The sequence below is a fragment of the Paroedura picta genome, chromosome 2 (assembly GCF_049243985.1).
Source record: "Paroedura picta isolate Pp20150507F chromosome 2, Ppicta_v3.0, whole genome shotgun sequence".
In the NCBI taxonomy this organism is placed as follows: Eukaryota; Metazoa; Chordata; class Lepidosauria; order Squamata; family Gekkonidae; genus Paroedura; species Paroedura picta.
The window spans coordinates 120075544-120091661 of record NC_135370.1 but is presented as its reverse complement, the minus strand read 5'-3'; the positions used below and the strand labels follow the sequence as shown (position 1 = coordinate 120091661).

Genomic DNA, 16118 nt, shown 5'->3' with positions numbered 1-16118 from the left:
ACTCAGAAAACCTGTATTGGCATACAGCACATGAGAAGGAATGTTGTCATAGGTCCATGTCTGTAGAGTGGATAGTTTAAAAACTGACTTTTTTAGTTTTACTTCTGTGGTATCCTGCTCTACAAATAAATAAATACACACTCACATATATACATATGCACACACATATATACGCACACATACAAACATACATGATCACACCAAAAAATTAAAGCCTGGCTTGCTGCTACCACACAGCTATAAAGCTTGCAGTAGGTTCATTAGTCATTGAATTAGTCTTTTAATCACATCAGAGTTGTGAGGATAAAATGGAGGAGGGGAATCCCATGGATGGTGCCCTGAACAAACAACAGTTTGGTATAGTGGTTAGGAGTGCAGACTTTTAATCTGGCATGCCGGGTTCGATTCTGCATTCCCCCACATGCAGCCAGCTGGGTGACCTTGGGCTTGCCATGGCACTGATAAAACTGTTCTGACCGAGCAGTGAAATCAGGGCTCTCTCAGCCTCACCCCTTCACAGGGTTGCTGTTGTGGGGAGAGGAAAGGGAAGGCGAAGCCGCTTTGAGACTCCTTCGGGTAGAGAAAAGTGGCATATAAGAACCAACTCTTCTTTCTTCTTCTTCTCCTTCTCCTCCTTCTCCTTCTCCTTCTCCTTCTACAGAAAGGGAGGGAAATGCAGCACATAGATAAACATGGATTAGGAGGCAATGGGAGCTGTAGTGCAACCCTGTGTGTGTTCACTCAGAATTTTCACTTTATTCAATGTGGCTTACTCCCAGGTAAGTGTTCTTAGGTTTGCAACTGTTGTAAACATCCATAGAATCCAGTTGTTTGCAAGGCTTTGTCACTAGGGAGCTCAGAGAACAGTCTGTTAGTAAAGGCGTAGACTCAGATTTAACATGCTTTACACGGTCAATCCTCAGTTCCTCCATGATCACACCAAAAAATGAAAGCTTGGCTTGCCACTACTACTTGCTGTTGTTCATGCACAAATTGCCTGTTTGGATTCTTTCAAACAGGTTAAAGTAACCTCAAGTACTGGCTGGGTCTCTGCCTGGGAATGCACACGTTCCTGCAGCCATAACAGTTAAAATTGCATCCTGCTATTTTAGGGACCATGTTCTTACTTACTGCCTTGATGCGGATGGTGGAATTACTCATGGCATAGCTAGGGACTGTTCAACATTTAGTCTGTTGCCGCATCACCTCTGGAATGAGAGTGTTGTGAAGCTAAGCAAAATGTCTGTGGGATATAGGTCATGCTCTCAGAACTTGCAGATAGCTGTGAAATATTGTATGTTGCTTCCATCAGTAAGTGGATCCACATGCTGAGCCCTTCAGGCTACGTGAAAGATTAAGCAGCAAGAGCGTTCCGAGTGCACATATCCTAAATATCAAGTAGCTAGTACTTAAGGTATTCTAATCAGAATATCCTTAGCTAACTGGGGACAAAAGATACAAGGAGACACGTGGAGGCAGCGGGGAATAGCCCCGTGTGCAAAAATAAAATGTGTCCAAATATTCCAAGTTGATTCATAGATACCCTTTTTCTTAAATGAATGGAGATTTTGTGACATATGTTTGTTGCATTATATAATCATTTAAGGAAAGTTTACATACACTCATCAAGTTGGAAGGGTCTACTACTGTGATTCCCCGGGGGCTACCTCTGATTCACAAATCCTCAATTAACTCAACCTGTGTTGTCCAGACTCTGATTAAATGCTTCCAAGCAAGAATATGTATGAATAAGTATTGCTTCTTTATGAATAGGTGTGAATGTTGATAAGATGATGTCTTTCCAAGGTTGTGGACCAACTTTCCTCTGGATATTTGGAGCTGTTGTTCTTTGCATCTCTTCTGAGAAGGGCTCTGCAACTTCTTTGGTGTGTAGGGGAATAGTAGTGGGATTTCTCACCAGAGCAACTTTTCTGGCTGGATAATCATCAGGAAATGCTAAGCAACACTGCAGAGGGACATTTTTATAAAGGAATTAGAATAGTAATATAAGGGAACTAGCAGAACAGCCTGCTGCATTTGTAAATGCAGCGGGCACTAGCAGGGGGGGTGGGCTTGGGGGGGGTGGAAGTGGCGGGCACAGAGGGTTGCTCCATGAAGCTGGGATGGGCCTCCTATTGGTGGTGGGGTGAGGGAGAGGAGCTCAGGCTGGGCAGTGAGGTAACGGCACCTGCATGCCGCTACTGGTGCTTTCATGTGGGTGGCGCAGGTCCACCGCCGTGTCTGCTGCCAGCGTGAAAGACTGGCGGGCGAGGCATGTTGGTGCAGCATGCGTGCAGCAGCATTCTCGTGTCCTTCCTTGGCCTGGGGGCCTGGTGGGTGGCACTGCTGCCGTCAAGACACTGGCAGCAATTGGGCATCCCCAGTGTGGCCTGTGTGGTGGCGGCACAGCCTCTTCTCAGTCTGCTCGGTGGTGGTGGGGGAGTGTCCTTGGCAGTGGCATTGGCGGCGGCACCTTCTTCTCACCGCCAGCAGCGCCTGCTGCTGTGCACCACTGCCAGCTGGAGGGAGGGCGGTGCATTGAAGGGCCAGCCCACTCTGGGCTGGATTTGAGTCCAGACACTGTCCAGGGGCCGGACACATCCACCTCCTGGGAGTTTCACAAATATTATAGAGCACCATGGATAAGGACAGCTCAATAAGTTGCTCTTATAGGGAATGGAATGTAGTCTGTATCAATGGTTATCATATGTATTGTTGCACCTACCTACTACATTTGGAATTGTCATGCTTTAGATAGTTTTCTATTTCGTTTTATTGCTTACAGCTAAAGATAATTTTTAGTTTTTTTCCCCTCTTCCTAGTGTAAGCTACATTGGACTTAGACTGGGAAAGATGCATATAAATATTTTAAATAACTAGCCAGCTACCTCAAGGAACTGGATAGCTGGTACAGAAACAGAATGCAAGGCTCTGCTTCTCAGATAGCAAGAAAGAGTCTGTCCTAACTTTAAAAGATAAAAAAGCTTAATCTGCTGGTTTCTGTCTGTTACACCCTTGGAATTTCTGGAGATAGTGCTGCTGTTAAAGGTACAAGAGCAGCCCAGCTAATATTTTCTGGTCAGTTGGCAAATTTGGACAAGAAGGGGAGGCAAAATCTGGACCGGGGTTAGAAAAAGGAGGGCTCCATAAATAGGTGTACAGCTGCCTCTGTCATCATGAGTCTCTGACTTGGGCCTGCTAATACTTGGGCTTCCAAAACCTCCTCCTTACAGTTGTATTTCCCCAAATCGTAGCAAGGTGCCTGCAGGCTACCATGTCTCCATTACTCAAGCACATGCACTTTTCCCAACAGTGTTGTATTAATACTAAGAAGCAAATATTGCTTTATGAACAGAGCATAGCTTCTATATGTATGGAAATAGTCTTCTATGTGAATGATTAACAGATTTTGCAGGGCCATAAAGGAACAAACTTATTATGTGACAAGAATATTGGCCTGTTCACATGTGCTGGGAAGGAAGTGGGACTGTGTGTTACTAAACAGGCTAGACTGATGCCCACTCAGTGCCATGAGGCACATCTTGCTCAGTATATGTTTTTCTGAAGCTTAATAAATTATACCAGATGCATAGACAGACAGACAAACAGACAGACGGAAATAAATTTTAATACAGTATCTTGAATTCTTTGTTTTATCATTTTTTTAGGTGAGTCCATACCTGCCAAAAGTAAAGCACGTGAGGAAAAGCCAAGACTTTCAATCTTATGTCTAACCACCGCTAACCAACTAGATTGAAAACTATCCTCTAAAACAGGGGTCCCCAAACACCAGGCCACGAGAGCCTTGGCAGTGGACTGCGGCCCCCTCTCTATGCCTCCCCCGCAGCGCGAAGCTCGCCTGGCCGTGAGCAAATCGGCCGCTGAAATGGCCGATTAGCTCGCGGCCCAGCAAGCTTCTTGCTGCGGGAGGGGGGGAGAGGGAAGTGCGACCACCGGCGCAAACATGCATGCGGGGCAGTTTTGCGTGTGCGTGGCAAATGCGAATGCATGGCAAACACGAATGCGTGACATTTTCACGCCTGTGCATTTGCGCCACCACCATGCGCACACGTGCTTGTGCGGTGTTTCTGCGCATGTGCGTATGTGCGAAACTGTAGTGCATGTGCATTTGCGCCACTGCCATGCACAAATGCGCATGCACGGTGAGTCAGTGCATGCACATTTGCATGGGGGCCCGGGTCACACTCTCCCCCCACCCCTTGTCAACGGGCCACAACCTTAAAAAGATTGCGGACCACTGCTCTAAAACTAAGGGGAGTAGACCACTGAGGTTGAAAATCAGCTTTAGCCAAAGATGGAGAGAAGAAATTACAACCCTTGCCTCAACTTTCAGCATTACAGTCTCCAACCGGACCCCAGGGAGTTTGACACACACCTGGAAACTTGTAAAACTGCTCTCAAGAATTTGGTTTGTACCCATTCAAGTAGGGTAAAGCAGGTGGCTGGAGGGCCTAGGAATGTGCCGTAAAGCAGTTGGGTAGAGTCTTGGCCTAGACTTTAAGGGCAGCCGGAACACAATGGCCACCCTTATTCTGTAGGAACTTAAGAATGTTGTGTGCAGATCTGGTTCCTATGTCAGCAAGATGGTTACTATGGGCAAATTTTGAGCTGTTTGCCTGCAGAACCATTCCTAGGTATTTAAAATGTTTTACCTGTTCTATACTGTGGTTGTTTATATGCCACTTTCTAGTTTTCTGGAAAGTGCCAAAAGCCATTATTTTGGTTTTCTGATAATTGATTATCAGTTTCTCTTCTTCACAGTATACGGGAAGCTTAACTAAGGCTCTCCTTAGCCCAAGTGGCGTTCTGGTTAGTAATACGGCATCGTCTGCATAGAGTAACAAGGGGGTGTGCCATTGTGCTAGTTTTGGCAGATGAAGGTCTGACCCTTTAAAAATGTTAACCATATTATTTATGTAAAATATGAATAACAGTGGGGCCAGTATACAACCCTGTCTCACTCCCCTAGTTGAATTAATGGGTTCTGTTAAATGTCCTTTCCCGCTGCACCTGACCCTGAGGGTGGTACAATCATGCAAGGCTCTGATAAGTAAATAAAGCCTTCTATCCACTGTGGATGCTTCCAGCTTTGCTCAGAGTCGTGGACGAGAGATGGAGTCAAAGGCCGCCTTGAGATCCACAAATGCGGCATACAAGGATAGTGGGCCATTTGTGCTATACTTTTCAATAATATGTTTTTTTTTTTTAAAGGGGACCACTACCACTATGCTCCACTCTTCTGGAAATACACCAGTCTTATCTAGGAGCGTGAAGAGGGAGGCTAAAAATGGGACCCACCAGTTCTGATTCTCCTTTATAATTTCAGGGAGAATAGCATCTATTCCAGGAGCCTTGCCTCTCTTTAGCTGACCAATGAGTGACTCAATTTCTGTGTGAGAGACTGGGGGCCAGCTTGGCACTTTATCAAGGTCTATAATGTAAGGGGGCATAGTGGTCCATGTGTTGCCTTTGTACATATTTCTGAAAACCTACCCATTTTTCTGGGGGAGTAAATGTGTCCAGTTTAGATAAGCTTAGGGAATTCTGGGGAGGAAGTGGGACTGTGGGTTACTAAACAGGCTAGACTGATGCCCACTCAGTGCCATGAGGCACATCTCGCTCAGTATATGTTTTTCTGAAGCTTAATAAATTATAGCTGATGCATTGTAATAATGAATTTCAAGATCGATAATCCTTTCTCTTGTATAAAATAAAATAAGAACTTCCACCATCCAGAAGTGTAACCAAACCAGGAAATAGAATAAACAATATAAAAAGTCCTTCCTCTTCTGTTCACAAGCTGGGACATCTTTCAGAAGAAAACATATATCATTTGACAGCTATTTCCTTGCCCTTGCAGAAAAGCCAGCAAGGGATCTTGTTTGTATTCCAGTGGTATAGCTAAGGCAGACGGGTCTGCAGCAACCCAGTCTATTTTTAGCCTGTTGCTTGCCATTTATATCCTGCAGAATTATTCATCAGCTTCAGGGTGACAAGCTATTAATTCGTATAAATACGTCAGAGCTTTTTTCCCCCAAAGATCACCCTTTGCTTTCATATGCTCTGGGCTGAGGATCAATTTCAGATCACAAATAAGAGCTTTCAGCTCTTGGCTGGTGTTCATTCATATTCTGCATGCAGCAGCTTATCCAGTTCTGTCTGTTCCTTATTGTTACACAGCACTGAACCTGCAGAGGAAGCCAAGATAGTAGTAGCTGGGATTACACAGTGATTCTGCTTATCTATTGTGATATTATATCTGTGATGACAGGTTACTATATAGCAGGAAACACACTAGAATGGTCACTATAGAGACTATCCCATTGAAGCATTGGGCATTTAGTAGGGATATTTCCTGGTGGGCCACTACCCTAGAGGGCCACTGTCAGCGGGAGCTGGGAGCAAGTAGAGCCAAGTCCTAGCAACACTGCCTGAGCCCCTCATTAGCCATGGAAGATTGTGTGAGCAAACCAACTATCTCCATCACTGCTTTCAGTTTGGAGGATGATGCTGTGGATGAGCTAAATGAGACAGTGGCGCTGGGAGGAAGGATCTAAATTTATTTGGCACTGGGGAATTTTCTGGAACAAGCTGAACCTGTACAAAAGAGATGGGCTTTACTTGAACCAAAAGGGAACCAGTATGATGGTGATAAATATCAAAAAGGAGATAGAGCAGCTTTTAAACTAATCCAAGGGAGGGGAAGTTGACTGGAGATAGGGAGCCTCCAGTTCAGGACAAGTCAGTCTAAAGGGATGATTATGCAAACATTCATGAGTGCAATAGAACTTGGGAGTGAGCGCATGATAGTGGCCATATGTGGTGACTTAGGGACTGAGGGAGGTGAGGGTTTCTGGAGAGGAAAACACATTATGGGTGTCCATATGCCAATGCTAGAAGACTCCGAGCCAAGATGGGGAAACTGGACTGCGTGCTGATCAATTAGAATCTGTAAACCGCCCGTGGCGCCGCGGGCGCCACGGACTAAATAAAGCAGTAAGGGGTCCTGGGGCGGGATGAGTCCGGGATGAGGAAGGGTCCAGATTGGACCCTTCCTCATGACAGACAATCGGAGGGACCAATGCCGATTGGTCCCTCCGATTCCAAGCCCCAGGAACTGCGAGCCGCGCGCAGCGCGGCTCGCAGTTGCTCCCGGCCTGACGCGGCGAGAGGCGCGAAGCGCCTCTTGCCGCGTCAGGCCGCCGCCTGAGGGAGCCCCCGGCAGTCGCGCGGAGCGCGGCTGCCGGGGGCTCCCTGTCCGGCGGCCTGACGCGGCGAGAGGCGCGAAGCGCCTCCCGCCGCGTCAGGCCGCCGCCTGGGGGAACCCACCGATGCCTTGAAGAAAAAAAAAGACCCGCCGCTCGGGCCGCGGCCTGGGGGAATCCCGGACTCAAAGAAAGAAAAAACAGCGAGAACCGCCGCTCGGCCCGCCGCAGGGGGACTCCCAGACTCAAAAAAAAAAAAAAAACGGGGAGAGAACCGCCGCTCGGCCCGCCGCAGTGGGACTCCCGGACTCCAAAAAAAAAAAATTACAAGGGACGCGCCGCTCCGACCGCCGCCTGGGGGACTCTCAGACTAAAAAAAAAACACCCGGGGAGAGAACCGCCGCTCGCCCCGCCGCAGTGGGACTCCCGGACTCCAAAAAAAAAAATTAAAAGGGACGCGCCGCTCCGACCGCCGCCTGGGGGACTCCCAGACTCAAAAAAAAAAAAACCGGGGAGAGAACCGCCGCTCGGCCCGCCGCAGGGGGACTCCCGGACACCAAAAAAAACAAACACAGAGACGCGCCGCTCCGACCGCCGCCTGGGGGAACTCCCGGACTCAAAGAAAAAAAAAACAGCGAGAACCGCCGCTCGGCCCGCCGCAGGGGGACTCCCAGACTCAAAAAAAAAAAAAAAAACCGGGGAGAGAACCGCCGCGAACAAGACACCCTGCCCGCCGCAAAGGAGCCTCCGGAGCGCCCTCTCAAAGGTAAGCCATCCCCGCCTTTCCCACCCCCACCCCGCCCGTCCCTTTCCCCGGCCGAAACACACTCGCTCCGCCCGTCCTTACCTTCCTCCTGCCCCTCCAACGCCCTTTTCTGCCTTGCCGATAGCGCTGTGGCTAGGCCGCGCGTCCTTCACGGCCGCCGCCACAGCACTAGACTGAACCAGGCATGCGCGGACTCCGGCGCATGCCTGGTTCCCTTCCCCAACGCAGCCCTGCCCCACCCCTCTAACACGCACGCGCGCCATCCCGCTACCGCGCCGCCCTCCCCGTCGCCTCGCTGCCCACCACCCCTCAGCCTCGCTACTGCCTCCCCCAGGCCCGCCATGGACACCGGACCACACCCGACGCCGAGACTTGCCCGCCTGCAATCGCGACTTGCCCGCCTGCCGCGCCGCCCTCAGCACCCAGGGTCCCTGCAAGGTCAGTCGCTGCCGCCTTTCGCCTACCCTTCCTTACCAGGCCCGCCCAGACCACTCCCGCCAGGGTGCCTCTCATTGATCGGGATGGGTGGCTTCCTGTGCCCGCCTGTCTCCCTTGCCCATACTCCCCTTTCAAAGCCCATTTTTACAAATGGGCTTTTTTTACTAGTTTTGATATAAAAGGTATCTCAGAAACATGGTGGAATGGGGAAGGAAAAATATATGGGATGCAGTAATTTCTGGGTGACAGCAAGGTTTCAAGTTTCAACAGCAACAAATAAGTGAAGGATTAACATCCTCACTAAGACCATTTATGCACTGGGAACTTCACTGCCCCAGCTTCCGTGCAGGAGCACAAATTGGGGGCGGATGAGGTGCACCGGGGCAATTGCTCCCCAATGTGGGTGCAGGAAGAGATGGGGCAACCTGCCATGTCTAAAACTCCAGCCTGCAGCCCGGCATGAAACCTCCAGTGCGTAAACGGTCTAAGAGCAGTTCCAGGCACTCTGCTTTGCCAGCAATAGCTGTGTGATAGAGGGAGTTAATTCTGAGTCTGATAGAACGTGCATCTAGGAACCCTGTCTGTGCTCAGCTGAACATCTGAGGAGAATTTTAGTCAAAGAAAATAGTATTTACTAAAAGCTGAAAACAGGTCTTCACAGTGTCTGAAGAACTGGGACAGAAATTTGGCAGAGGGAATATGGGCAATGAAATGATACTCCCAATTCAGGCCAAAAAGAGAGAATTCTTCAAAGGAGAGGAGGAGGATCGGTGCCCAGTTAAAATGAGAATCAGGTATGAGGATTTCGTGCTTTAGACTTCCAAAATTCTGATGGGGATTGATTTGATTTATATATATTTATTTATATATATTTTTATACAGCCATCCCATGAGACTCGGGGCGGTTTACACAAAACATGAAGGATATACATTGAATCATAATAACAATTACAGTGACAACAGTGGGTTCCAAGTTGATACTTCTAGGAAGGGAAAATCAGCAGTACTAGCAGAAGTGTACCTGCCTTCTAATAGCCAGGGAGTTCAGTGGAATTCAAAAGGTGGAAAGACTTAGAAGAAAAACAGCTGCAAACTGAAAGCCTCTCAGAGTAAAGAAATCTCAATATCTAACAGTGAAATATCTGAGTTGTATGTAAAAAAACTAAATTCCTCATTCCAGCAACTGTTTCCTTTATGTTAAATAAAATATTGTGTTAGTAAGTTGTTAACATTGCTATTTTCACATGTTAAAGGGTTCTACACCTTCCAAAAAAGGCCCAGGTGGGACAGTGAGCTTCATTTTAAAACAAAGAAACTGTGCTATAAGGGCAGCTTAGTCTGTGAGGGAGCAACCTTTTATTTTGGAGGGAAAATGTAGCTAAGTGTGTGGGGGTCTATCTCAGCAGGACAGGGAGAGGTAATGTTGCAATATACATCAAAAAGGCATAGAATCAAATGTTAGAAAACATCAGGGGAATTAAATCCCAGACAGAAGCAATGTGGGTGAAAATACTGGGCTTTAGGTTTTCTTAACCTGATCAAACCCCTGAGGTTGATCTTGAGATGGAGAAGAAAATAAGGGACTGAAGCAGATAATGTAGCAGATAATGAAGCAGATAATATACTGAGAATCTGCTTATGTCATACTATAGAAATAAGTTTCTTAGACTTCATAAATTACTGCTTTGGAACAGTTGGGCACATAGCCAACCAGAGGAGCAGTGATCTTGGACTTGTTCTGAACATGTCTCAAGACCTGGTGAGAGATGTAGAGGTTGTTACACCAGTTGGAAACAGTTACCATGATGCTGTTATGTTCAGCATTCAGGCCAATGGAAAGTTACCCCTAAAGTCCAAAATTGTAACATTTGATTTCAAAATAAGAAACTTTAATGAGAGGAGTAATGAAAGGACGTGGATGGCAAAACACGGGAGAGTCCAATCCCCAGAGAAAGCTTGGAAGCACTTTAAAACCATACTAATTGAAGCCCAAACGGAATGTATTCCACAGGTTAGGAAAGGCACAGTCAAGTCTAAAAGAAAGCCTCTGTGGTTAACAATGCAAGTCAAGGAAGCTATAAAAAGTAAAGCAAAGGTCTGCCCCAAGGAATTGAAGAGGAAGGACCACAGGCTCTGTCCAAAGAAATGCAAGTCAATAACTAGGCATGCAAAAAGAGATTTTGAGGAGCAGGTTGCTAAAACCATCAAGACAGACAAACACATATTTGGAGCAGGAAACGATCCAGAGAAGCAGTGGGAAGCAAGAAGAGGAGGAGATGGCAGAAAAACTCAATGATTTGTTGGCTTCTGTATTCACTGTTGAAAGTGTGGGGCACGTCACAGTTCCTATTTTCAGGAACTGAGTCTGAAGAACTGAGCCAAATTGAGGAGACCAAAGATAAAGTTCTGGACCTACTAGGGAAATTAAAAATAGATAAATCTTTAGGTCCTGATAGTATATACCCAAGAGCTCTTAAAGAACTCATGTGAGATAGTTGATCTACTAACCTGTATATGTAACCTATCACTAAATAGAGCCGCTGAACCAGAAGACTGGAGAATAGAAAATGTTGGACCAATTTTTCAAAATGGATTCAGAGAGGAATCAGGAAATTACAGGCCAGTCAGCCTAATGTCTGTCCCTGGCAAATTAGTACCAGTGGCAGAATTGCTAGGCACATAGAGGGAAAAAGCCTTCTGAGGGAAAATCAGCATGACTTCTGCAAAGGAAAGTCCTGCCTCACCAACCTTTTAGAGTTTGAGAAACTTAACAAGCATGTGGACAAAGGTAGCCTTGTGTACATTATATACCTGGACTTCAAAAGGTTTTTACAAGGTACCTCATCAAAGACATCTGAGCAAATTTAGCAGTCATGGGATAAAAGAATGGTGTTCTCTTATGGAATAAAAAGTGGTTAAGGGACAAAGCAAAGAACAGGAATAAATGGACAGTTCTCACAATAGAGGGAAGTAAACCTTGGGGTCCCATAAGGATTGGTATGAGGACAGGTATTTTTTAATTTATTCATAAATGTTCTCAAACTAGGGCCTAGTAGCTTAGTGGACAAGTTGGCAGGCTCCAAAACTTGGTATCACTTAGCAATAGGCTATGGAGCACATGAAGACATATAGTACAAAGTAATGATTATGGGAATGCAAAATGAACATGCTTCCTTTAAGTTGTGCTTGACACCTGTCTCTAATAGTGGCCATATCATTTCATCTTCTTTAGGACAACAGGATATCTTTTGATTTCTCCTGTAACTGGCCGAGTGGGACTGGTAAACCTTTTGCTCAGAACTTTACTGGTAACAAAAACAAATTTGCTGTTTTTTTTAAATACTGTACTGCTGCCTGGTATGCATTCAGGGAAAGCAAGGGCCACCATCACTTAGAGGAGTCCAGGGAACAGTTCCTTCAGGCAGCCGAGGATAGGACTCACAAGAATGGGCTTAAATTACAAGAAGAAAGCTATCGGCTAGAGATAAGGAAAACATTTGAGTTCAGAAGTGGAATTGGCTGCCCAAGGGAGTTGGTGAGCTCCCTTGCTGATAGTCTTCAAGCAGTAGCTGGATGAACACTTATAATGGATGATTTAGGTTGATACTACATTGAGCAGCGGGTTGGCCTAGATGGCTCCTTCCAACTCTATGAGTCTATGAATCAGAATATAACCAAAGAAACCTTGTGCTTTGGAGTTACATTACTTAAATGCCAGAGGTGTTGTTAGACATTCATTTTGCGTCATTAAAAATAACTTTAGATATCTCATCATTACCTGGTACACCAATGGCCCGAAAAAATATGATCAATAAAAAGCATGTAAGGTACAGAATTTCATATTTTAATACAATACCACTTGATTCTTTCATCAGAAGTACTTGTTTATATTTAAGGGCTGGGCCAACTAACAGCTAGAAATATAAAATTACCAGTTTTATCTTGCCCAGATTTTCTTGTCACTGAGAGAGCAAAATAATAAAACATTAACTGATTAAAGGTACTTGATGTACTTTGCTGTAATGCCTGTCTTTAACTCACCATGTATTCTCTGCAGTTGGGTTCTGAGGGAGCAAGGTCATGGGGAGGACTTGCCCAAAATAGCTGAGTTCTCATGCAGGTACTTGTGCACATTGTGAATGTAGAAGAAAACAGGAGGGAATACACAGAACATCTAAAAATAGCACTTGCTTCCAGTGTTTGTATCAATATGTGTTTTATGCTTGGTTTTCTCATGTCCTTTACTATGAATCAATATTCTTAATTATAACAAAGCAAACTCCTTTGAACAAGGAAGTGCTGAAAAATCTGGACCTAGTACCAATATGTTTTCTCACTTCTATATCCTCTCTTCTTGATGCATCCTTGAAGGACCAAGATTACAGCAGTCTTTTGACCCATCAAGCCAAATGCAGCTCTCTTCCCAATTATGCCTGCATAAAATGGCAAAAAAAGACATGGGGATGTCAAGCCCTTGGCTGTTCCCTATACGCGTTTGGTGGCCTGCATCCAGCTTAATCATGCTACTCTGCTGTCATCATTACACCCTCAATGCAGTAAGAGTTTCAGGAGGGGGCAAGGGATGCAGTGTGTCAACTGGGGGCAGGTGGACCGTAGCCAGAGAGACAACTTTGGCCATGAACAGAGTTTATACCTTCAATCATCCAGAAATCTGGACAATTATTATCTACCTGGCCAGCCAAATTTAGGTGAAGGAGGAGAACAATTAAAAACTGGCAGTAATAATGATGGTCCAGTAGTGGGCATGGCCTCTGTGAGGATAAAAAGAGGGAATAGACAAGCGGAAAAGAAATGTAAGAAAGGAAGGGGGCTTTAATTTTTTTTCTCCACTAAACACTATTCTCCCTAATCTCTGATATTATTGCAAACAATTGCATAGTTTGCAATAAATATTATTTGAACCAATTTCAAGCATAAGGAGTCTGCTATGATGAGTCATGCTTATTTTGTATAACTAAACTGAATGAGTTCACCCAGTGGTTCTTTGCTATTCCCACTGCAACCTACACCTGAGGTTCTAGGGATGCTCAGAAATAGCTTAGGACAGGGCTTTGGGAGCCATATTGTGAAGGAATCAGCAGAAGACCACTTCCAAACTATCTTGAGCAAGCTCCCCTAACTTCAGTAGTGCAATGGGAAAGGGGAATTTGCCTCAGTCTGTTCAGCTATCTCCTTTCAATCTGCAGTTCTATTGACCCATGTTGGGATGTCCCCATTTAACAACTGCAATCCATTATTCACTCCCAATCTGCCATTCACTTTTTCCCAAGCCATGCAGTATGGCTTTCATCATTATTTGTCACACCATAATTTCGCGCAGACCTGCTTGGTTTTCCTCCTTGCTCTACATCTATGATGATGGAAATTAATTATAGGGCTGTCAAGTATAGAATATCTCGCATCATGTTTCGAATATCAATTGACTTGATTCCTTCAAGTCAGCCCTACTGTTTTACACATACATCTACTTTCAAAAGCTAACACAACCACAGAAAAGATAGCAATAAATGCATTGTTTAGGAAGCAGAAAAGTGAACGACCAGGGTAAACCAAGTTGACCTAAACCAACTGTCAGCAGACATCTAAAGTTGTTCATACAGCCAGTTTTGAGACTCCTGTTAAAAATCACGAGTTTATGGAATCCTGAAGAATACCTTTACCCCCAAAAATGTTGAAATGTGTTAATATGCAATCATTACATGCGGCCATTTTACAAAATAACTTTGAAAATACACTTCATGGTCTCCTTTGAACAGTTACGCACATCTGTCCTCACTGTAGTTGTTTTCGTATCCATCAGTATGCTTTCATGATATCACAAACCCCTCAAAGCCCTGTTTAATGGTGTATCTCAGCTTAAAAGATGGGATGGACTGTCTTCAGTTCCTTCAGCTGAGTTCTTAAGAGGTGGCTAGTTATGTCAGAAACAGGATGTTTAGATACATGAAGCAACTTGACTGGCTATTTCTTGTCAGCTCCAAAGCTGCTGAATACATGAGAACATCATTACAAAAATACAGAATTTTAAAGTGTTAGATTTGAGCCACTGAGATTTTATCATGTTAAAGTTATAGGTTTCCAGAGTGCCATAGAAATTAGCCCTTGTTAAGAATTTAGGAATGGGGTTCAAGTTTGCTTGCTCACTCCCCTGTTGTTCATAAATTCTCGTTGTTATCCCATGGTTAGTCATCTTTCATCCAGCAATGACAATAAAATTCTGACTTCCTTAATACTGAAAATAGAGTGTTAAGTGTAACAGCTTATACTTTGAATAAAACTTTGTTGGTCTTAAAGGTGCCACTGAACTCAAACTTCGTTCTGCTGCTTCAGATCAATAATATGGCTACCCAACTTTATAGGAGGTATTGATAGATAAGAATGTCTCTTCCTACCCAGAACTTGCCCAACTGACTTAGTTACAATGTGCACCCCTTTCAGCCATGGTATCTGGAATGTTAATGGGAAAGGAATATCCCATCCTCTGGCTGCAGAGGAGAGGACACGCAGTAATGGGTTTAAACTTCAAGTACAACGATATACGCTAGATATCAGGAAAAAAATTTTCACAGTCAGAGTAGTTCAGCAGTGGAATAGGCTGCCTAAGGAGGTGGTGAGCTCCCCCTCACTGGCAGTCTTCAAGCAAAGGTTGGATACACACTTTTCTTGGATGCTTTAGGATGCTTAGGGCTAATCCTGTGTTGAGCAGGGGGTTGGACTAGATGGCCTGTATGGCCCCTTCCAACTCTATGATTCTATGATCAAGAACTAACTAGAATCTCCTTTGTCTGTCCCCAGTCCTGTCCTTTTACCCAAAGCTATTTGTTCAGTGTAACTTCTGTCTAGCAGCACCTACCTTGTTGTAATGATCCTTATTGTGTTCTCCCAGAAACCTTCCTAGATAAATAATATGGGTCATTAAATAGATTCAGGCAGAGAATTGTTAACCACATTCCTCAGATTCCAAGTCATAGATAAGTTTAATCTCTTAAGGATATGTTTAACCAAGGTATTGTTTGACTTGATGGGCTAACATGACATAACCTGAAACCTCCCACTCCAGTTGCCTCACATGCCAACTTATCAGATTTGTCTACAACTTATAGCAAATCACATCACGTCGTACTATCCAGTAGGGAAGTCCCAGGAATTTCAAACAATATGCCAACTCTCGCAGAGCCCCACATGTATGTGTTGTGAAATCTCCACACCTGGCATCGCTTTCCAAACCCAATCTTGGTGATCCCATCTCTTTGCTTTCTTGGACTCACCCTTTTCCAGGACAGTGTTTCTTAATAAAATACAACATCCTTTTTGGAACCAAATTAGGCCCTCTTATTTCAAGGTTTCCTATCGGAATTGGATTCCCATGTACATACAGTAAAAGATCTGTTACCAGTCTCTCACTAAGCTAATTTCCCCCACAAATTAATATTCAATACGCCTTATGGGTAACACAATAGTTCTAATGGGGATACAGCCAAACCATTATCAATTTTCACATATGAGTGATGTATGAGGCAGAAACTGGAGGAGAATCCTTCTGCTGTTGGTGCATGCCAGGAAACCTGAGTGAGTCAAAGCTTCTGCCCAGGAGAGCTGACTCTGCCAGTCCCACATTTACAAATAAAGACCCATTCTTTAGCCATGCAGAGGTTTTATAGATTTCC

General features: G+C 44.9%; 1 long non-coding RNA gene across 1 annotated transcript in view; it reads left to right on the top strand.

Moving 5' to 3' along the window:
* LOC143830186 (uncharacterized) overlaps window positions 1-16118 on the top strand; it is a 38464-nt gene that overhangs the window by 9252 nt on the left and 13094 nt on the right. The gene's annotated exons all lie outside the window — the stretch shown is intronic.